The 24,663-nt window shown below is 35.3% G+C and overlaps 1 protein-coding gene and 1 long non-coding RNA gene across 38 annotated transcripts in view; one reads left to right on the top strand and one right to left on the bottom strand.

Moving 5' to 3' along the window:
• LOC106881718 (forkhead box protein P4) overlaps positions 1-24,663 on the top strand; it is a 543,812-nt gene that overhangs the window by 109,860 nt on the left and 409,289 nt on the right. The gene's annotated exons all lie outside the window — the stretch shown is intronic.
• Positions 8,811-14,852, bottom strand: LOC149135885 (uncharacterized). The gene is made up of 2 exons (XR_016241353.1): positions 14,690-14,852; positions 8,811-13,240 (listed from the first exon to the last, which is right to left on the bottom strand). It is a non-coding gene; the product is annotated as an uncharacterized LOC149135885 (long non-coding RNA).

Genomic DNA, 24,663 nt, shown 5'->3' with positions numbered 1-24,663 from the left:
AGAAATTCTTAAGATTATCGTTTTTCAGACAAACTTATCTGCAAAGATGGAATATTTTTTAATCCACATTATGTTGCCATTGATATAATCTCCAATAATAATAATAATCAGGTGTCATATTGTTAGATATGGCCTTGTAGATAAATATGTTATTGCTATTAGTTTAAAAAGAAACGTGCCTAGTTTCATTGTAGTTTAGTGCTGTTTACGTATCCAGCAATAGATGTCTGGTGACCAAACTAATCAAACTGTTCTGAAGGTATCTTGATTTAATTTGATGTCTCCTAATCTGATTGTCCCATGATGTCTCACATAAGTATTGGATTGAGGAGTATTCAATGCATTGATGAGGTAGCTGCTGGACATATGGGTGACTTTGGGGGTACTCACTCAGTCATATCTGGATTGATCTATTGCTTGAATGTAACTATGGACTTGTCTACTATTTACATGTAGACATGGATTGGCCAATTGTTTATGGCAACTATGAATTGTAATCTGTGTTTGACAGAAGACTTCCTTGTATCTTTGGTCTATGTTGATCTTACCTGTGAGGTGTCTACTCATTGAAATTCTTGTGTCCTTCTATGCTGTATGTTCTAATCCTGCATTAACTCTTATTGAATCACCACCTGTTTCGTTGGATTGTTTGACGAAGGCCAGCAATCTGAAACTTCTAAGTCACTGTCACCCCCTTACTTGTAAAAGTTTGATAAACATATACTCTACTAAGAAAATATTGAGTAATTTTTCAGTTTAATGTTAAATTGTTTATATATTGACATGAAAGTATGTGTTTTATACATGTGTATATATATATATATATATATATATATATATATATATATATATATATAATTGAACATTTTGCTGAGGCATGGTGATACTATTAACCTGGCATTAGAACTCAATATATATATATATATATATATATATATATATATATGCATCTGAATAAAGCATTAGTTGAGTATGGAACATAATACGTAACCAAATAAATGACAAAGGAACAGGAGTTTATACAATGAATGTCTTTAGCTTACAACTGTTTCTTCTATAAGATGCATTGCATTCAGAGCTGTGTATCACTTGTAGCTTCCTTGGTGCATTTCATTTTACAAGTTCTGACAAAGCTTGAATGTGATGCACATACACTCAGCTCTGGGCATGCTGGATCTTACAGCATAAACATTTGTAAGCTATTGAAGTTCATTGAATAATCTCTTGTTTCTTTGTCGTTTATTTGATTTCATCGTATGTACATGTGTGTGTGTGTGTGTGTGTGTGTGTGTGTGTGTGTGTGTGTGTGTTGTGGCCCTGCTGGGGCACTAGCTTGAAAATTTTTTAGTCAAATGCATCGATCCTAGTACTTAACTTTTTAAAGTCTGATACTTATTTTATTTGATCCCTTTTGCTTAACTGCTAAGTTAAGGGAATGTAATCACACCAACATGTTGTCAAGTGGTGGTGATGGGACAAACACAAAGGCACACAGACACACACACACACACACACATATAATGAGCTTCTTTCAGTTTCTGTCTACCAAATCCACTCACAAGGGTTTGGTTGACCTGAACCTATAGTAGAAGACATTTGCCCAAGGTGCCACACTCTGGGGACTGAACCCAGGATCATGTGGTTGGGAAGCAGACTTCTTACCATACAGCCATGCCTGCACCTATATATATATATATATATATATATATATATGTATGCGTGTGCATGTGTTGTGTGTGTGTGTGTGTGAGCATGTCTGTGGTTAAGCAGTTTGATTCTCAGCCATATGATTTTGGGTTCTGTCCCACCTTGGGTATGTGTCTTGTACTATATCCTTTAGCTGACTAAAACCTTGTGAATGAATTTAGTTGATAGAAACTGAGAGAAGCCTGTCGTATATATATATATGTGTGTGTGTGTTTATGTTTGTGTCTTAATATTGCTATGAACTACAAACTATGATGTTGTCATCACTTCTTTCCCTCTTAATAAATTGTCCACTTGGTTTGCACCTTCAATGATTTGTGAAATAAAGATCCCTTACTTGTTTTTAAAACAAGACATCATTGTTAGCTACAGAACGGACAACCAGCTGTAAAACATGGCCTCAGTAACATACTCATGTATCCCATGCTGACATAGAAAAAGAGACATAAAACCAACTGAATGAATGAATAGTGTAGAGTTGTAGGTTTGATGAGTGGTGTTCATGAAGCTCTCAAGCCTTTAGTCACTTTTGTAACTTTCTGCCTGTATGTGTGTATATATATATATATATGTATATATATATATATACACACACACACATATAGTGTATGTGTAGATATATTTATAGAGTGATAAATATATTTGTGTGTGTGTATGTAGTTAGACAGGTAGATAGAGATGTATGCATGTGTGTGTGTATATATATACATGTTTGAACATGTAGATAATGATAAATGTAGATATTTGTGTGTATGAATATTTGTGTGTGTGTGCATATATATATATATATATGAGAGAGTGAGAGTAGAGATGGTGTGAAGCGGAGATGTTTATGTCTATGTGGGGTGTGGGTGTGAAATGTGTTCTTATGTTTTAAACAAATATCGACAAATCAATGAAATCAATTTCTGTCTATTATATATCTTTTACTTCCCCTCCCCCCTCCCTCTTCCATTTTATACCTACTTATAGCTTGCCTCATCTCATAAATATACAACCTTTAACTTTTCAGGTACACTAATGTATCATTTTACACTCTCATCTCTCTACTAGTCTCTCTCTCTTCTCTTCATATGTCCATCTCTCACTTTTTCTTTTTTTTATTTATATATTTTTATCTCTCTATCTTTGGCTAGTCTCTCCCAATCTCTTTACCTATGTGTTTCCTGTTGTTATTTATATTTTCCCTATTTATCTTCATCATCAATATTTCCTTGTTTTTATTTTTAGATGTTCACTATCTTTGTTACTTTATATTTGTTGCTGCTGCTGCCGCTGCTGCTGCTGTTGTTGTTGTTGTTTCTTCCCACCTCAGATTGCTCACTGTAGTGAGATACTAACCAGAGACTAAGTCTTTCATAAATAAAGATAATGCAACATTAATTTTAAAGCAATCAACCAACTCCCAAAGCTGTGTTAATGGTAGAAGCTCTTCAGGCAGGAACTTTTGTTATTGTGTTGTCTATAAATGCTGAATGGCAACTGACCAGAGCTTCCTCTAGCTATCATCTTGGCTATTTCTTGTTTACATTGCTTAATATCATAAAACATTTTATTGAAGAGAGATGTGGATAGATAGAGAAGTAAAGATTCATTTATAAATAAAATTACATATGAATACTTTTAGTCTAAATTATAGATTGGTCCTAAGCTGTTTGTGGATATACTAAATTATTTATATCTAAAATGTATAACAAACCAATTTTGTGTATTAAAACAGTATATTTTTGGCACAAATAAACTATGTTAGTTGCCATATTCCCTAGACTTGCGAGACATCAAGCAGTATAGAGTGATGGCAGGACAAAATGAAATTATAGCTACTATATTTAGCTTACAATAAATGTGTGTGTGTGTGTGTGAGTGTGTGTGATGTTCACAGAACTTATTTCTCTGATGTATACAGAAATGGAAGCAAGCAGATGGGGAGGTGTTTCTTTATGATTAACTTCATCCTATTGCTCAGCTAACAACTGCTTAGTGTGGTATTTTCAACCAAAGTACTGACACCTTTTGGTACGTTGCTAACACTGCCTGAAGGTGCTGCAAGATTTTCAATTTAACAACAATAATCCATAATTGGTTTGGGGGCATTGGTAAAATAAACTTCTAAAATGTTTCTGCTGCTCACTTGATTGAGAGAGAGAGAGAGAGGTGGAATGTTAGATGAAATATTGGTAGTTTGTATTGCATCCTTAATTTTGTTTTATCTCCATTGCCAGTCAAGACAACCAACTATTAAAATAACCTTGTCCTCCTGTATTAGAAGAAATTCTTCTGACTAGCAATAACCACTCACATTTTCTTCTGGTTTGTTAGCTTACATGGGCTCTGCTAGACTGACTTTTCTCAGACACATTACGTAATGTTGAATTCTTCTCTAGTATCTGAGGGATGGCTTATAGAACTACTCATCACTGCTACTCTAACATTGAAATATGATATCTGTTGGTAAAATGTTAAAAAAGATGAAATTAGTTTGTGTGTAAACAGTACGACCAAATAGTCTGGTATTTAATTAGACAATAATAATTACATTTCTCTGTATATATTATCATTTTATTTTATTTTTCTGAGATGTTTGTCTTAGCATATCCAAAGTATGGAGAGGTGTATTGTGTATTGATTGATTGATAGGGTGCAGTTTATTATTTGCTGATTTTGCTTGAGAGTCAAGGTGGAAACTGCAAAGATTATTACTGTTGAGAAACCTTTGCTGTACCAGCAACCACCAAGAAGTAAACTTTCTCAATTCATACAATTAAAAATATTCTCGCAACTTTGAGCACCTAGGTATAACACATTATTGAACAGGGGCCATTCTAATAACAATAATCTTTAACAAATTTAATTTCTGTTAGTTTGGGATATTAATTAGGGTGAACATAAAAACCTCTAATAATGACTGCAGTAAATTAACAAGATAGTCTTCATGTAGTTGCTTTAGCTGTTAGAAATAACAGTTAAATATTCTTTATATTACATCCTTTGCCATCTTAAAAATGGAAGAACTGTGCAAAGGAAGAACATTTATGGCTGGAATATTTTTGACTTTAGTTTTGCTTCAGTAGAGTTAAACAATAAATAATTTCATCAAAGTTTGAAAAACTTATAACCATATTAACAATAGATTCCCTCTCTCTGCTATAGAAAAATAATGTTTGATGAATGTACAAGAAATATATAACCAGCGCATAATCAGTTCAATAACATGTATATACATATAATTCTTTTACAAATAACCTTAATTTAGTTTCATGTGGCAGGAATTTTTTCTGGTTTAAGATTAAATTTAAACACCTTATGATAAAGTTCACTGAACATTTTTGGACATTCTTAATAAGAAGGGTATTGGACCTTAACATTTCCAATAAAGGTTTTTGGGTTCCCATCTCAGAAAAAAAACAATATATAATTTTACATATTCTAGTGCAGCATACAATACACATACTGTTATGCATATGTATTTAAATATCTATAACACACAAACACCTATATAATTACTGGGTTTTTTTTCCACTTCCCACTCACACATCAATAAATACATGTGGATGCTGTAGGCATGTGAAGCAAACTCCCATATTGAGTCCGGAATGTGGTTTGCCTCCTTTCTACCTGTGATTTCCAGTTGAAGGTAATCAGACAGAAAGGTACAGAGTCTCTCCACCTGACATTTCCCTAATGTCTTTATAAACATTTCTTTGATGCTAACTCAGTGATCCATTAATGACTACAGGACATATTTATTTCCCATGCCCAAGTACATGTGCTAACCCCCCATCCACCACACCCCCATCGCCCCACTTCACGTGCACCCCCACCCATCATCACCCACACACACTCATGTGCATTTTTATGCATACATATATACATATAGATGCGTACATACATATATATGCAATGAGCAAAAAAAGAAGACAATACAGCAGGGACAGGTTTTAGCAAATGTAGTTTTACTTCTTTGATTCTCAAAAAGAAGCGGGTAAAGGTCTTGACGTTTCAGTGGGTAGTCTTTCATCAGAAGGAAAAGGAAAAAATATTGAAAGAATGAGACGAAATGGTTGGGAAAAAAAACTCCCAAAAAATAACAGTGAGGTGGGGCAGGAGACCAAGTGAGAATGTGGTTCTATGGGGGAGATTGAGGAAGAGAGGAGTCCAGTAGGATGTTATGTGCATTTTAGGACAGCCTCCATATATAGGAATGTGTCTGTGCTATATGTGTGCGTGTGTGTGGCTTCTTGAGGTGGGGTGTATGTGTAGAGATGTGCAAGTATGGGAGTGTAGTGGTGGTGTAGATATATATATATGGGTGTGTGTGTTATATATATATAGAAATTGTCAGCCTTGTGCCAACATTAGGAGTATTATTACTGGTAGAATACCAGACCAAATGTGCTGAGGTTATTTGGTGAGAACCCCAGAGATTCTGAGTTGAAATCCTGTCAGAGATCTATAAAAGAAGTGTCTGTCAAATCCTGATTTCATTTCAAATTATATGGTTAAACTCCTTCCATTAAAATTTGTGGCTGTGGGACTGTAAGAAAGACCTGCAAGTATTTGTTCTCCATACATTTCGAGTTGAAACCCTGCCGAAGTCAATTTTGCCATTCGTCCCTCCAGCATCAATGGAATAAAATACCAAATTAGTACTGGGGTTAATGTTTGTTACCAACTACCTCCCACCCATCCTCAAAATTGCTGGCCTTGTCTTGAAATTAGAGTCAGTCGGGGGTGGTGCAAATGCAGAGCAACAGTTTTTTGATATGCAAAATCCAAGTTTTGGTTTCAAATTCCAGTTGGTATTGCTTCAATTAAGACCTTTTGGCAGGTGTAAGGAGCACAACTTATTTCTTTCTCTTGGCTATTTTGTATATTTACAATAATAATGATAATAATAATGATAGTAATATATATATATATATATATATATATATATATATATATATATATATATCTGTAAAAATATGTGACACTTATTCAGTAGCCATGATAAAACTCTGAGTTTCGGATGCCAGGGTGGGAGCCCACGCCAACATCTCTTCAGTTATCTGGCCAATTGAAAATTCCTGTGAATAAGATCCTCAGAGAAAGAAGAGAGTAGTTGTTTGATGTTTTGAGCATGGCTCTTCTTTGGAAACGGGAAAAACAGGGAAGTCCAAAAGGGAAGAAGGAAGAAGGAGGTAAAAAATCACCAACAGTCCACATGTGGTCAAATTTCTGAAGTGACCGGAAGTAGAAAAAATGAAGGGAAAGTGCTTTCTGGGACAGGAAAGTGTGAAGATGGTTTGTGTCTGTGTGTGTGTATATGCTACCATACACATACACACATATATATATATATATATGTATACACACAGGAGCCTGGTGTAGCCATCTGGTTTCACCAGTCCTCAGTCAAATCGTCCAACCCATGCTAGCATGGAAAGCGGATGTTAAACGATGATGATGATGATGACACACATGCACACATATACATACATATACACTTACATACAAACATACGGATGTTAAACGATATATGGACACTAAATGATGATGATATGTGTGTATCTGTGTACGTGTGTCTGTGTATATATAAAGTTTTTTCTATTTCTGTGTTTCATTATTTAAATGAGAAATTGCTACAGTGGAATATATTCATCTGTTTGTCATTACACTGAATTTTCGGTATCATATTTGTCATGCAATCCAGTATCAGTGAATGTTGGTCATGTGTTTGCTGGCTTTGATGTCATTGGTCAGTTTAGTGTCAGTTGTAGTGGTCTGTCATAAATAAGTCTGCCATGATTTTATCTCTTGAACTTACTGCTATTGAGTAGGAAAGCAGAAGAGATATTTGAATAAGGTTTTTTTCTCTACTTTTTTATTTTTGTTGGAAGATACTTGTTCCTGTATATTCATATTTGTATGGATCTGAGAAAATAGCTTAATAATGATGTTTATATACTGGGTGTCCATGAATTACCTTTACAATTTTTTTTTTCTAAATCAGGAAAAAAAAAAATTGATAACTCGGAGTTTATTGGAAAACAGGCAAACAAATAAAGTTTTATTAGAAACATCAGAACCCTTCCATGTGGGCTGCATTGATTGCATGCAACATGTTGAGTTATCCTATCCCTGCCATCCCCTGAATTTTTCAAATTGTAAAAGTAATTTATGGATATCTTGTATTTTTTGTTTTGGCAAAGATGACCATCCAACATTATGGCATGCAACTTCAGATTATTGACCAACTTTTGGCCATGTCATTATGTTTATGTCATAGAAAGAAGTGGCTGTATGGTAAGTAGCTTGCTTACCAACCACATGGTTCCAGGTTCAGTCCCACTGCATGGCACCTCGGGTAAGTGTCTTCTACTATAGCCTCAGGCCGACCAAAGCCTTGTGAGTGGATTTGTAGATGGAAACTGAAAGAAGCCCGTCGTGTGTGTATATATATGAGTGGTTGGCGTTAGGAAGGGCATCCAGCTGTAGAAACTCTGCCAAATCAGACTGGAGCCTGGTGTTGCCATCCGGTTTCACCAGTCCTCAGTCAAATCGTCCAACCCATGCTAGCATGGAAAGCGGACGTTAAACGATGATGATGATGATGATGATGATATATATGTATATATATGTGTATGTATGTATATGTGTTTGTCCCCCCAACATAACTTGACAAACGATGCTGGTATGTTTACGTCCCTGTCAACTTGGAGTCTATGTGGATGTTAATTCCTTGATCAAGATTTTGAGATTTCTGCTCATAATGGGATGGAAGTTCCTTTATTGATATGGTGGTGGTGGCGTGAAACTAGTGTCAGCAGGTTCATTTTTTCAGAACCGGCCATGTCCAGGGGTTGTGTTCAGTCAGTCATCACGGTATCATTGTAGCTAACTGCTTGAAGGTAATGAACTGTATTAGAATAAACATAACTGAAATTATAAAAATGAATTCAATAGTTTAATGAATGTATATTTATTGTAGTAAGTATACTTATTGTAGAAATAATAATTAACATTAGACAAATTAAGTGATCTTGTCTTACAGATATCAGCAAAGCAAATGAAGAATTTCTTTTATGAATGTGTAAACATTTGTAAAATCTATATCTGATATATTAAATTGACATTAAATTTATTTTCATATTCAATGGTTTTACACTTCAACAATGCAGTTGAGCTGAGAAATAATTTGATGATGCTGTTCCCCTGCTTGTTGGTGTCTATAAAAATATTTAATTTCTTTGAAATAGCTGATCTTTCTCTTCACATACATATATGCATGCTTTTCACATGCATACACACACATAGACATGCAAGCACATGCATGCACATACACACCCAAATACACACATGTACAAACATGCAACATATACATGTACACATACATGCATGCATACACATGCATACAGTCATGGAGAATCACTGTAATTTGTTTAAAGAGATTTCATATCAGGAAGCCAAAGTGAATTAGGAAGAAAGCAAAAGTATAAGACAGAAATGGTGGTGGTGGTGGTGGGGTTGGTAGTGTTAAAAATGAAAGAAGGGATTCCTATAAGACATGCACTAGAATTTTATTAAAGAGGAATTGTCTGTTATTCAGAAATGTTTTGCTGATCAATAATTACTGTGGCTGTTTGAAATATATTTTTATCAAACTATGAAAAAAAAAAATTTTTTTTAAGTGAGGAAAAATGAGTATGAAGAAAATCTGACTTCTGATAAAAAAAATAAATAAATAAAAATAAAATAAAAATAAAAGGAAAAAATACAGGAAAAAAATTGGTCAATGGAACTGAAACATGGATTTAAAAAGTGACCTGAATAGTTTTGTTCCTAAACCTGTCGCTGTTGTTCATTATTTCCTTTCCATTTTGTTTCTCTACCACTTACCAATATTTTGTTTTGGTTTTATCCCAACACTTTTTCTCTGTTCTGTCACCTGCTCTCTGTGACAAAATGACATCATGACTACATGTCTTGATTATTTCTCTTTTATTTAGTATTTTGATGCTCCATACCCATGGAGGGGACAAACAAGGACAGACAAAGGGATTAAGTCGATTACATTGACTCCAGTGCGTAACTGCCTTTCATCCTTTTGGGGTCGATTAAATAAGTACCAAAGTCGACCTCAGTGGAATTTAAACACAGAATGTAGCGACAGACGAAATACCGCTAAGCACTTCGCCCGGGCATGCTAACAATTCTGCAAGCTCGCCGCCTTATAATAATAATAATGCCCTGATGCAGTACCAGGCAGTGACCCCACCTGCAAGATCATGTGTTGTTTATCTTGATATGAAATCACTATGTCACACACATGGTTGTGATGCATGTGCCTGGTGTACCCTAATTAGAGAGGTAGTCATGATGGGTATACTGAGCTTCGTATATTTTATCCCAGTGTCACTGATGGCATGCACTGCTCTCTCACTCAATAATGATAATGGCAATAATAATGATAATAATAATATAACTAAGGCAATCACACTCTCCCAATTGTCTTTCTCCAATCTACAGGTGCATGTTCAAAGCATTTGACTCAGATTCATTCTTATTCCTTGTAGAATTTATATGGGTAGCAGGTTACTACCTGTAATTTTAGGTATCCACCATCTTTCAATAGTCTTTCAAGTGCTTAGAACCCTCCTGATAATCTTTCCTAATGTTCTTTAGAGGTAAACTTTCTGTAGAAACTCTACAGGACATTCTATTCCAATCTCTTTCAGCTATTTCTCTATATCTTTACTCACAGATCCCAATGCACCAGTTATTACAGGCAGAACCCATTATTATTATTATTATTATTATTATTATCATTATTAATTAAGGCTGTGAGTTAGCAGAATTGTTAGCACACTCAGTTAAATTCTTGGTGGCATTTCATCTGTCTTTATGTTTTGAGTTTAAATTCTGCTGAAGTTGTGTTTGTCTTTCGTCCTTTCAGGGTTGATGAAATAAGAATCAGTTGACCTCTAGAGTCTGTCTAATCAACTTACCCCATCCCCCAAACTTGTTCGCCTTCTGCCAAAATTTGAAACCATTATTATTATTGAGGCAGTGAGCTGGCAGAATCGTTAGTGCTCATAAAAAGAAATCTTTTGCAGTATCTCCTCTGGCCTTTTATACTCTGAGTTCAAATACCTCTGAGTCAACTTTGTCTTTCATACCTCTGTGGTTGATAAAATAAAGTACCAGTCTTGCCTTAAGGTCAGTAGTATCAATCAACCCCCATCTCCTTAAAAAACTGCCAGCCTTTTGTCTAAATTACCCACAATTATTATAAAGCTATTACAAGCCGTTCTAATTAGCAGGGTTATCATCTTGAGGCTTAGTGTCAACAAGTCTCTTCAAATCTCTCTTAATCATCTCTTTGTCACTTTGAATCTGCATACTCAATCCTCTCTTTTACTGCAACAGTCTTGCCTGCACTTATACTCTTTTTGTGCTAGTTAACTGCATTCACTTAGAAGTTGGTTAATATTTTTGTTTCTTTCCCACAAATTCTGCCTTTGCTCTCTGGCTGAGTTTTATTAATCTTTGTTTTTATCAAATTCATTTTAATGACTTGTTCCCGAGTAGCTGTAATCAGCAATTCAGTGTTATTGGTTTGCATCTATTTGCCACAATTAGCATTCTTCACATCCCTCATCCTTGGTTTATTGAGTTAATCGATGATAAAATTCCATCTTTCTACAGCTATTTTCATTGTCATTCTTCTTTCTGTTCTTGAATTCTCCCACTGTTTTAGTGACTTGTTCTATATTTCTGGCTTCAGATAATAATTCTTTCTTCATTTTGTGCAACATAGTTTGTTGTTGTTGAGGTGGTGAGCTGGCATGATCATTAGCTTAACCTTATTGCACTTGTCTTTACATTCTGACTTCAAATTCTGCAAAAGTCATCCTTTTGGGGACAATAAAATAAGTACCAGTTGAATACAGGGGGTAATGTGATTGACTACCCCTCCCCCCCCCCCCCCCCCAACAAAATTTCAGGCATTATGTGCGTTATTGTTATTATTATTAAGGCAGCAAGCTTGCAGAATTGTTAGTGCACTGGTCAAAATGCTTAGTGGCACATCATCTTTATTTGCGTTCTGATTTCAAATTCCATCAAGGTTGATCTTTCATTTCATCCTTTTGGGGTTGATTAAGTAAGTACCAGTTGCAATTGACTTACCCCCTTCTCCGAAATTATTGGCCTTGTGCCAGAAATTCAAAGCCATTATTATTAGTTAATCTAGTATCTTTACAAAGTTAGAATCTGAAATTCTGAATCCAAATATGTGCATGTGTGCAACTGTGTTTGTACACACATGCACGCACGTGCACACATGCGCATGCACACACACACACCGCATATGGTATTGTGCTAAACCATAAGAAATAATTACAATAAAATACAATGATACACAATATTTTTCACTGTCACTGATTGATGTTGTTGATTTTTAACACTGCAATAAACAAAACTGCAAAATTGATTCTGATGAAATTTTTTATATTTTATCAAAAGAACAAGAAATTGTTTTGATATTTGTTTTGCTGTTCTTTTACAGTTGATAATGAAGACTAAAACCACAATTGTGGTCCACTGTATTTGTTTCTAGGCTGTTTTGGCACACAGCTAAATATTCTTCCTATTGTTATGTCTCTGCATAAGATGCATCTGCTTCTTAAGGATCTGCCTTGTTTGGTTCTTGTATTATATGTTTATTTAAAGTTGTAAGTGCTCATTATTTTGTCGATCTTTAAGAATAGAGTACATTTGATAGACAAAAATACGTTTACCTTTTGACAACTTCTCTCAGATAAGTTCATTTAGAAGAATTACCATTTCAGATTTCAAAACCTGTTCTATTGAATATCTTTGAATGTTATTTATTTAAAATAAAACAGTCAGATGATCACAACCTCCAAGTGTTATTCAAGTTTTTGTCTCTCTATAAAATGCGTACATGTATATGCACAGATAGACATGTTACATATATGCATATTAAAAATGCTTATGCATACACAGACACACATGTAAATTCATGGATGTGTATATATACAGATATACGTATAACGTTAGCCATTGTTCTAGGTAGTTAATGTGTATCCAGTAGTATGATGGTTTAAAAGTTCTTTCTAGCAATGAGTGAAGACTTGTGGAAAATGTTGTACAGGATCAGGTGTGACTGTATGGTAAGAAGTTTGCTTTTCAACCACATGGTTCTGGGTTCAAACCAACTGCATGGTGCCTTGGGCAAGTGTCTTCTACTATAGCTCAGGCCAACCAAAACCTTATGAATGGATTTGATGGACGGAAACTTAAAGAAGCCCGTCATATATATATTACATGTATGTGTCTTTGTATCTGATTTTGTTCTTCATCACCACTTGACAACCTGTGTTGGTGTGTTTCTGTCCTTTCAACCTAACAGTTTGGCAAAAGGGGCCGATAGAATATGTCCTAGGCTTTAAAAAAATATGTGCTGGAGTCGATTCATTTGAATAAAAATTCTTCAAGGCAGAACCCCAGCATGGCTGTAGTCCAATGACTGAAACAAATAAAAGAATAAACAATATATGTTGGTCGAAAATGTTCTAATTCATTGAGGTTTATATTTTAATTAAATTAATTGGTGTGTGACTGATTTTAGAGGTCAACACTTCTGCAGAAAGTTTGTAAGTTATTTATAAATGGTGTTGTTGAACTTTTTAAACATGTAATAAATATGGAAAAATATACATTGTATGATTGGTGGTATTTTTGATTATGTTTATGTTTTGAAAATTCTCTAATTTTGAAGTGTGGTGTACATGTAGCAGGTTTCTCCTGTAGGCTTAAAATATCTGTGTGAGCACTAGATCAAAGAGGAGACTTATGGACATGTTTCATCCATCTTTTATCCATTGTTACTTAACACAGGTTAGACATTGCTGTCACTGTTACCATGTTAAATAGCAGGCCCTATCAGATGTTATATATAGGAGGGTTCTACACCCTAAAAGTTGATGAAAACCCTTAAACTGTATTGATGTTATTGGTAGGGACACAACATAGAATTGAGAATCTGTCAATGATAATGAAGGACAGGTGCTTGGCACAGCAGTGTTACATCTCTGTTGTGGCCACATATAATTGGTCATCTTAAAACTATGGTGGCCCTGGTGTAATGTAAAAGTTTAATTGAATATTTGCAGTACAGGAGTAGCAAAATTGTAAAAATATTTCTCGTGCTTTGAATGGGTTAATCAATTTGTTGAAAAACAGATGAGAAATGAAGTCATCATTGAATGTATTAACGTAAAACTATCATCTAAAGTTAAAATTTACAATAAAGTGGTGACAATGATAGGGTTGAGCTTCCTTAACAGTGAAGCGGTGTAAATATATTGAATAGCTATGACCAGGGATTGAAACTAGTCGATTGAATGCAACTCACCTTAACTCTCCATCAAATAATATATTTGTGTAGGTGTGTTGTGGGTGTGTATGGGGGGGGGGATTAGAGGAAGGTAAATATAGAAACTGATTCCATTGTTTAATCAACTGTCAATGGTTACCTTCTCAGCAAGAGTACAATATCAGATAAACACGTACACACACACACACACATATCATATAAACATCAAAAGCATAGTGAGATATCTTCAATATTACAGCAAAATAACATCAGCATTGTTAATGGTATATACCTAGAGATTGTTTCGCACTGCGTCAACAAACCCATTGCAAAAACATCAATAGCACAGTAAAATTGTTGTTGACAAGTGTACCATTGCAAAATAATGTCAGTCACCACACTAGAACAATACTGTCCCTCTAATAACAAAATAACATCAATACTGTAACAAAAATAGTTTCTTGGTTTATACTTGAGAATGGAGCCATGATATAAATTAACACTAAAAAATAATGGCCAGGTAAAGCCCTACCACGCCCTTTGCAAAACATGTTGGGAGAAAAATTACAAGAGAGAGACAATAAAAAGTGAATAATCTACCTGTCTGTCTGTTCGTCTATCTCTTGTCTCGTGCATCCATCCATCTACTTATCTATCTGTCAATGCATCCATTTTTCCACCTGTCTATGTGCTTCTCTCTATGTGATTTTTATACATATAATGCTATATTGACACCTTTAGATCTGTATCTACAGCCATACATACACACTGCACAGTCGTTTTGTAGTTTACCAGCCCCTCCTATACAGAAACACTTAGATGCGGATATATGTGTGTGTGCGTGTGTGTGTGTGTGTGCATACACACACACACACACACACACACACATGCACACATGCACATAATGTTCATTTCCGGCTATCACCTTGTACCATTGACTTTTTTCTCTCCATCAGATGCAAATAACTGGCTACAGTGGTAAACAATTTGCTATAACATTTATTGTTGTTGTTGTTACTGCTGCTGCTGCGGCTAAACAAACATTCACCACAATAAAACTAAATGCAACAATAATAATCAGGTCAGTTTGAATGTAAAAGCACCTCTACGTCAACAACAACAACAACAACAACAACAACGATAATTCGGTCATCTCTATAGAAGCATTGTTACCTTTCAGTTATTGTTTATTTTAATCTTGTGATTGTTGTTGTTGTTGTTGCCATTTTGTTTGTTTTAGAACGCTGTTAGTAATTGCGTGTAAGATCAGTTCTGCTGCTTTACAACAACAACAGCAACTATAGTAATAATAGCTTTTGTTGTATTAGCCATGGTGGTGATGATGATGATGATGATCAGTAACAACAACAACAACATTAAAAACAACAACAGAACAATTGCTGCAATGATTGTGACTATAAAAGCAATAAGAAAATTAGCTGCAGCAGTAACAACAACAACAACAACAACAACAGCAGCAACTACAGTGCTTACAAGAACAGTATTAAGCACAACAATAGCTATAGTAATAACAACAACAACAACTGTAGAAGAAGAATAATAAGTTGGAGTGGAAGCAAAAACAACATGGAAGATAATGGCAAAAACAACTTTAATATAATAACTGCAGCTGTCACAACAGGAACAACAGGGACGACGACAACAACAACAACAACTTTAATACTGGTACAACAACATGATGACGATGATGGTGGTGGTGGTGGTGGTGGTGGTTGCTAAGTCTTGGCAGAAAGCCACATATTTTGGAGAAAGAGTGAAGACAAGTTAATCAACCCTCTCCTCCCCCTCTTCAGTACTTGACTGGTTTTCACTTTATTGACCCAGGGTTAATAACAAGCAAAAAGAAAAAGAAAGAATCAAAATCAGCAGGATTTGAACTCAGAATGTAAAGAATTTGGCCGGTCACTTTAACATCTCTGCTACTTCACTATTATGATGATGATGATGTTTATAAAAATACAGTATATTACTGGTACTTTTTATTGACTTTGGGGAGGTGAGAGGTAAACTTAGCTTATAAGGAGACATAATTATTACAAGCCATTGTGTCCACTAGACCACCACCACCACCATTGTGTCCACTAGCCCTCCAACTCCACCACCATTGTTCCCACAAGCCTTCCACCATCACCACCATTGTCTACTAGGCTTCCACCTCTACCATTGTGCCAACTAGCCCGCCACCACCACCACCACCACCACCAGTGTACCCACTAGCCCTCCACCACCACCAGTGTGCCCACTAGCCCTCCACCACCACCACCACCATTGTGCCCACTAGCCCTCCACCACTACCACCACCACCACCACCATTGTGCCCACAACCCTCCACAACCACCACCAATGTGTCCATTAGCCCTCCAACACCACTACCATCATTGTGCCCACTAGCCTTCCACCACCACCACCACCAGTGTGCCCACTAGCCCCTTCCCTCCAATAGTCCACTAATCTACTGCCATCACCTTTGGGTTGGCCAGTTTTCTACCACCAATACCCCTGCAGCAATTCGTCCATCCTCATTAATAATAATGTTTTGTAACCAGAAGGTGAGGGGTTAGAGTTAATCAAATAGTAATATAACAACAATAACCTTAACAACCTCTCTACCATGACCACCACTAACGAGGTAACTTTTATATGCTAAACTTGACCTGTTAGAACCAGCTGTGAAATAGAACTGAAATTATAGCTTTTCATCTTGTAAACAAGGGAGGCATTGGATGAAGCAGTCCTGGGTTCTCTGTACAGAATAGATGGCTGGAATGATGGTCATGGTTGGCAGATATTTGATCATAAGTCTGCTTGGCAGGGTGACCTGAAGCTAAACGAGACCAACAACTCTACCATCAGCACCAAGAACAACACTTCCAATAACAACTTCATCACCACCATCACTATTGTCATCACCACCAACACCAAGAAGAAGAAGAAGAAGAACAAGAAGTGCAGGAATAATGGTAACAAACAAAATAATAGCTGCAGGAATAAGAAGAAGAAAGCAACAACACTAATAACAAGGTAAAGACTGTGGAAGAATACAAGAACAACAGCATTAAGGACATCCTTTCTCTGTTGGTTGATAATTTCTTTTGACTATTATTATTGTCAACCCACCTATCCCCCCCCCCCCCTCCCTCTTGCCACTTTCTAGATTTATCAGGGACAGCAGTAACAACAACAACAACAGCAGCAGCAGGTGAGTCAACAGCAATGTCAGCTACAATAACAACAACAAGAACAATCGAGTGTGTTTAACATTAACAACAACAACAACAACATTATCTAATAAAATTGAAGCAACAAGAACAACTTCCAATAACAATAATTAAGAGTTAACTCAAACAACAAGAACAACCACAACAACAATGTGCAGCAGTGGAAAACAACAACATTTCACTGATATTATTTCTGTTGTTGTTGTTGTTGTTGTTGTGTGCATCTCTCTCTCTCTCACTTTCTCTCTCTCTCCTCACCTTTCTGTCCCCCCTCCCCTCTCTCCCTCAGGAAGTGTTGGTCTAGCACCAAATAGTTCTGTAGAAGATGGTTATGATGTTGTGTCTTCGTGTTTGTGTGGAAAGAGAAGGGAGGGGGGAGAGAGAGAATGTTTATTATTTAAAACACTAGTAAACAAACAACAACAGCAACTACTACCACCACAACAACCACGACTACTACTACTACTACTACTACAATGCCCCCTCCCCTCCTCCTCCTCCTCCACCGCCGCCGCAGTGGTGGTGGTGGTAGGAAATATTATAAATAATATAAACTGACATTCATCATTTATCATGATATATTCAGCTGTTTACTCCTTCCACCTCCCCCCTCTCTCCCTCTCTCTCTCTCTCCTTTTCCTTTTCCTTCATCTCTCCCTCCTCCTCCTCCCTCTTCACTCCACCCCCACTTCCCGCCATCCCACCTTCTTGTATATTTATTTATTTATAGATTGTTTATCTGTTTTTTTCTTTTCCTTTTCCTCTCTTTCTCTAGTATCTGATGGTGGTGGGGGAGGTGAGAAGGTTTTTATTCTTTTTCCCTTTTTCTTTTTTTTCTTTTTCTTTTTTCCTTTTATGAATAATTTTCTGTTCCTTCATTCATCCTCTTCACTTTTTGTGTCTGCCTCCTCCGCCAACCCTCCAACTCCAATTCTGTCTTTTAATTTGTTGATCAGTAAATAAATATAGTTCTGCCTATGTTTGTCTTGCGCTTATGTGTGTGTGTGTATTACACACCTACACACACATATTTCTATGTATGTACGTATGCATCTACATACACTATAATGCAGTGCAGTATTGGCTGTGTGTGTGTGTGTGCACATTGTATGGTCCTCTGTGAGCGTGTATATGTGTGTTTGTTTGTTTGTCCTATTTTTATGGAGTATTGGCTGAGAAGTTCAGAAAACGACCAAGTTAAACTTGTACTCACTAACACTCACACACACACACACACACACACACACACACACACATGCACACACATATACATGCACACAATTTTATTTACACAGAAATATAGATAAACATTAACACACCCCAAAAACACGTTACTATGGTTACTGTAATATTTATTTCTATTTACTTGTATTTACAATTTTCTCCCCTTTTTTTTTCTGACTGTTGAAGGTAGTAGTAGTAGCTGCAGTGGAAGCAGGGGGTAGTGGTGGTTATAATAGAAATAGTCTTAATAACAGATGAATTTTAATTAACACACACACACACACATGCATACATATATATATATATATATATATATATATAGTGTTCTTGTTTACATATGTGGTGGTTAATATTGGTTGTTGCACAGATGTGAACCCAGTTAAATTTTAGCATTTACACCTACCGTCACTCTCCTCTTTCTCCCCCCCCCCCCGTCCTTGTGTTGTGTCTAAGGTTTTATTCATAAGCAGAATTGTTCTTATACTATAATGGAAGGAGATTTTAGTGAATTTACTTAATATTTTCTTCTGAAAGGAGAGTGGGGGAGTGCTGTATATGTATATCTTGTTTACTTGATGAATACCTTGTTGTTTGGACATCTCAATATATTTATCATTAAAGCTTTAAACCTTTGAGCAGTCGCTCTATCAAAGCGCATTCATTGCCCAGGCATCCATTATTTGCTAATGCATTTATCTTTGGACAAGATAAACTGTGTTTCTTCTCAATTGGTCAATTATTTAGGATGTGTATACACACACACACACACACATATATTTTTGTATGTAGGGTTGTTAGTCTCCTCTTTTATTGTCTGTCTAGTTGTTTGCACAAGGTGTGTGTATGTGTATATATATATATATACATAATAGTTATTTATTTTATATTTCTGTAAATATCTGGATGTAAGTTAGGCTCTTCAAATCTTCAGAATATTTCTATAGATATTGGGATGTAATAGGTAGTCAGAACAATGATTTATAAAATCTAACATATATATATATAAAGTTATTATTATTGATATTTAATGGGATGTTGTTTCATTGAAACTGTGAGACAAAAAAAAAAACCCATTGAAATCAGTTTGGGAATTTCATTTAGAAGGTTTTTAAGTAGAGTAAAATTATGGTTTATACCTGCACTCTAAGATTTCTTAGCATTTGTGACACAGTATCTTTTTAATGATGATTCACTGGTGCTAGGGATCTTGTGATTATAACCTGCTTTATCTTTCAGTGTCTCTCTCTACTTTATAAAAATTTTGTTGTGATAATATCTACTAACTTTATTTAACTTTATTATTCTGTGCCTTGGTATTATGTATTTGCTATTATTTCTTCTTGTAGTCATAATTTCTGTTGTTACAATCAGTTTTCTTGTTGGCAAACATGAAATTTTGAACCTTCACAGATCTTTTGTTACTGGTAGCATTGATATGGTTGACATTTAGATTCAACAACAGCAAAATGATGCAGACAGGTACACCAGAGAATGATAATTTAGGGAGTGCTGAGAGCATAACAAAGTGTTGCTTTAGGTAGGCTTGTTGGAGGTGATATGTAAGTAATTTGTGAGCAGTTGTTGTAGTAGTAGTAGTAGTAGTACAATAGGCATAATGAGGAGACATCACATGTTTGTGAGCCAAAAGTTATACTGAGTTGGTGTGTGAATTTTTGGTCTCCTTTTGAATAGAGTCTAAAATGTTTGCAGCAGAGGCAGCACTAGCACCATTCCAGATGTGGTGACACTATACCATTGTAGCTCTCATTAAAGTCTTGTAGAGAATTAGCAATTGTTTGAAGATGGTAGCTCGTCTTTATGATGCAGTTTTTGCTACATATTCTATTTATATGCTTGTTGTTATGTACCAAATAATGTTATGTAAAAGTGATATTGTAAATAATTATTATTTCCTTGTTACTCATTTCTTATTTGTAGAATTCTTTTATTGTTCTGCTGGTATCAGTTGCAACGATTCTTCCTGTTATATCTCTCCTTTATATTTTTATTTGTTTTTCTTTGCAAATGCAAAATATTTTCTTTTTCATGTTTTTGTGGATAGAGACTTTGAATTTCAAATTGTAGAATAAAAAGAAAGGCTACTTTTTTTTTTGGTTACCTTGCTAAAGAGGAATATCGGTTCTCTTAATTTCAACAAACTCTCTCAGACTTGAGAAGTTAATCTGATTGGTGTTTGGCTTGAAATTCTATCAGTTGATGCTGCTTGTTTGGGAAAGGTTGGCAAGGAATGGATTGTTGGCAGAAGCAGTTCTAGAAAGGAATATGGTAATGTATCATGTGGAGTTTGGACAGAAAATAAGGCGGAAGAATATAGGTTGGTTTGAGTGGAGGTGGGTCCACAGCAAATGATTCCAGATGAATAAAAGCCATTATTGCAGCATTTATAAAGGATGGAAAGGGGAACTGATATGTTTGTGGGTTGGAGATTGCAATATATTGTAGTGAGTTAGCATTGGGTATAGGGTGTTGAGAGTGGTTCTGTTGGTGGTGGTTATCTTTGCCATTAAACTGTTTTTTAATCTACATTAAAGTGTTTGTTTCTATATTGCAAAAAGCACTGCTGTAGATTATAGCTACAATATTGTTATGTGGGTTATTTTTGTACTTTTTAGAGGGTCAACAATTGATCTTAATGCCAGTATGTAATCCACTCCTCTCAAATATTGCTGTAGTGTGAGCAACAACCACAACACTTGTGTAGTTACTGAAAACCGAATCCTTATTCAACCCTCTATCAGACTCAGTCAGTTGAAAGATTTGTCTAAGGTTGAAAAGTAATGTTACCTCTATTTCCATTGAACTTGTCCAGATCCATAGCAAAAATTGTATTCAATCTTTGTAAAGTTACTGTTATAATTATTAGTTTTTACAGTGTTGATCATTGTTTACAACATTGCACATATTCAGACAAAACAAACATGTATTGAAGAGAATCTAATTAAAACTGAATATACAAACAAGGCCATGTATGATTGCTGCTAGAGAATATCAGTCATCACCCACAGCAGAATTTCTAAAGCTGACCAACAAATACACAGAGGAACTGAATGGTTGACCATTTTAAAACTGGAGGAAATATTTGTAGGAAGTATTGACTGCAGTGAAATGTGAAGTCACCCACATGAAACTGTAAATTATATTAACTCTTTAGCATTTAAACTGGTCCATATCTTATGTTCAAAGTGGCCAGGTCCAACCTCTCATACCTACCCAACAATGTCATTCTAAAAAATATATAATCACATCATCAAAATCTCAAAGCTGCATGATTAATTCAACCCAGTATGAATAAATAAGCATTACATTTCACAGAGTAATCTGAATGTTAAAGGGTTGGAAAGGTTTACAAATTCAGAAGGGTTGTGACTTCTTCCGTAATAAACAAGTGCACAACATTAAAATCAACACAGATAAATACACACACACAGAGTCAATCAATCTACATTTTACACAACAGGTTAACCAAGTAGCTATAACCTCTACATGATTGCTCAACCTGTCAGAGATCAAATCTCTCTCAAATTACCCTCTACCATCATAAATAAAGAAGGATACAATGGATAGTTTTAGACATACCAACAACAGATACCTGATGATGAAGTGTGGTTTTACTTGGCCATATAGTCTTGAACATAACCAATAACAACTAACAACCTGTCCAATTGGAACAGATACAACAGGCACCTACTAATAGATATCTGGATACCTGACTGTGAGTTTAGTTGACCATAAACCAGTTGCCTCATCATGTTGCTGACAATGCATCATCACTGAAGGACACCAGAGAAGCATTTTCCAGAAATATACAATAACATTTTAGATAGGAAAATTCTGGAAAATGTTAATATAAAACGATAAAAATGGAGTGTTTAATGGGTGTGGAATGTGTCTCTATGCAGAAAGTAAATCTTGTTGTCAATAGACTAGCAATGAGCAAATCATGAAAGCTGAGATAATTATTGAACAGTTGTATAACATGACCTTTCGTATCTCTTTTCTATTGGTCACACACAGATGTCAGACTGTGCTAGGTACGACCAATATTCAATATATATTCAAATGCAAAAGATAAAAATGAACATTTGTAATCGACAGCAAACCTTGAAAAATAAATGTTGGACAGTTGTGGTACTCTTTCTGTGCTAGTATACGGACAGATGTGGTACTCATTGCTTGGTGCTGGATAGATAATAGTGGTACTCTTTCTGTGGTTCTATGAACGCTATACATAGCATTTTGGGAAAAGGAAAACTAATTAAGAATTAAAAGAAATTGTTCTTTTATACAACATGCAAATGGTGTGTATATATATATCATCATCATCATCATCATGATGATGATGAGATATATATATATATATATATATATATATATATATATATATATATGTGTGTGTGTATGTGCGTGTGTGAGAGAGAGAGAGTTTGTATATACCTACATTATACATTTATACAATGTGCATGTCTGTGTATATGTACAAGTATATATCTTTGTGTGCATGTGTGTGTGTATACATATCCATACACACAAGCAGATAGTTGTACACACATCACAAACATGTGCACATGTTTTTGTCACATCACATTTCTGGATTTCTTTCTAATGTATCATATATTCTATTTTTGTTGATCTTGTGGCAAATAATGTTATTTTTGTCGTCCTGGTCATCATCATCATCATCATTGTTATTATAAATGTTATTGTTATTTGTTAGTGTTATTTCTATTTTCATCAAATCATGTTTGTTGTAACCAATTCCTATTTTTCACCATTTTCTCTCTCTCTCTCTCTCTCTGTGTCTCGCTCTCTGTCTCTGTCTGTCTCTCTCTCTCTCTCAGTCTAAGATGACCTTGTCAGTTATTTAAACCCTGCCATAACCAATATTTCTTCAGGCTGTCATCATCCTCAATGTTGTTGTTTCCATTTCTACTGTTATAGTTATTAACAATAATCGTTTGTTTATCTTCTACCAGCTGCAAAACAACTGGCATTGGCTGTTACCAAACAAACATAAAATGTATGGGTAATCAATAAGTAGAGAGAGACTGTGCAAAACAAGAGAAATGGAATCAACTTGTCACAATCTCTGTGTCAGCCAGTGTAGTAGTGTATTAGGATTTGAGTTGCTTCAATGGAATGAATGTTATAAAAAGGAGGAGGGGGAGGAGGAGGAGGATTAAAGATAAGAGAGGCAAACTTTTAGTAAGCAAATAAAGACCTGCATTCTGACACAAAACTCATATTTTTGTGTCACCATAATCATCATTAGATTTTTGAGAACATAATTCTCTCTGCTGACATAGGTTGAATCGGTTTGTGAAATTGCTTTTCAATAGCTGTCTCTGTTCTTCAGAATCTAACCACAGTACTTTAAGGTCACTTACAGTTCCAAATTGTTTGACTTCCTTCTTACTTTCCTATTGTTTATGACCACGTAACCACAGGCTTTCATGCATTTCTCATTATTAGTGGATGTCAACTTCTGGCAAGTGTAAATATATGAAACTGTTTGGTCTTCTTTATCTTATAATACTGGAAAATCCTGTTGAGATAATACAGAACTTTACCAACTTCTTTTTATTGAATTAAATGTCTTTCGGACATTTTTTTTTCACAAGATGCTGTATTATTTTTGACATCATTGAGGTAATAAATCACTTGAAATAGCTTACCTGTAACATCATCTTCATAGTCTGGAATTATAGGAAAAAAGAAAAAAAGATTTGTTTGTTTCCAACAAGTAAAAGATGCCCCAGAGAAAGACAATTTCATTTGTAGGATTATGCCACCAGAGAATCCTGTAGACAAGCTACATGGAGAGTCAAAGTAATGATAATACAGGGTCTTCAAAAAGTCTCTCTGCAGTAAGTATTTAAAGGTTTTCAGGTGATTCTTGTACACTGATCCTTTACTTGCTCACCAGAAAAAAAAAGTCTGGTGGTGTTAAATCAGGTGATCATGGGGACCAAAGTCCCTTTGAAATAATCTGTTCACTGAAAAACTCTTGAAGTAGTGCCATGGTGAAGCACAGGATGAAAAAAATTCACTGCGAGGAGACTTTTTGAACACCCTGTATGTAAAATATATATT

Source organism: Octopus bimaculoides, chromosome 4 (assembly GCF_046866305.1).
Source record: "Octopus bimaculoides isolate indiv1 chromosome 4, ASM4686630v1, whole genome shotgun sequence".
Classification (NCBI taxonomy): Eukaryota; Metazoa; Mollusca; class Cephalopoda; order Octopoda; family Octopodidae; genus Octopus; species Octopus bimaculoides.
Note: the sequence above shows the minus strand (reverse complement) of the source record. Positions and strands in the feature narration are given on the sequence as shown.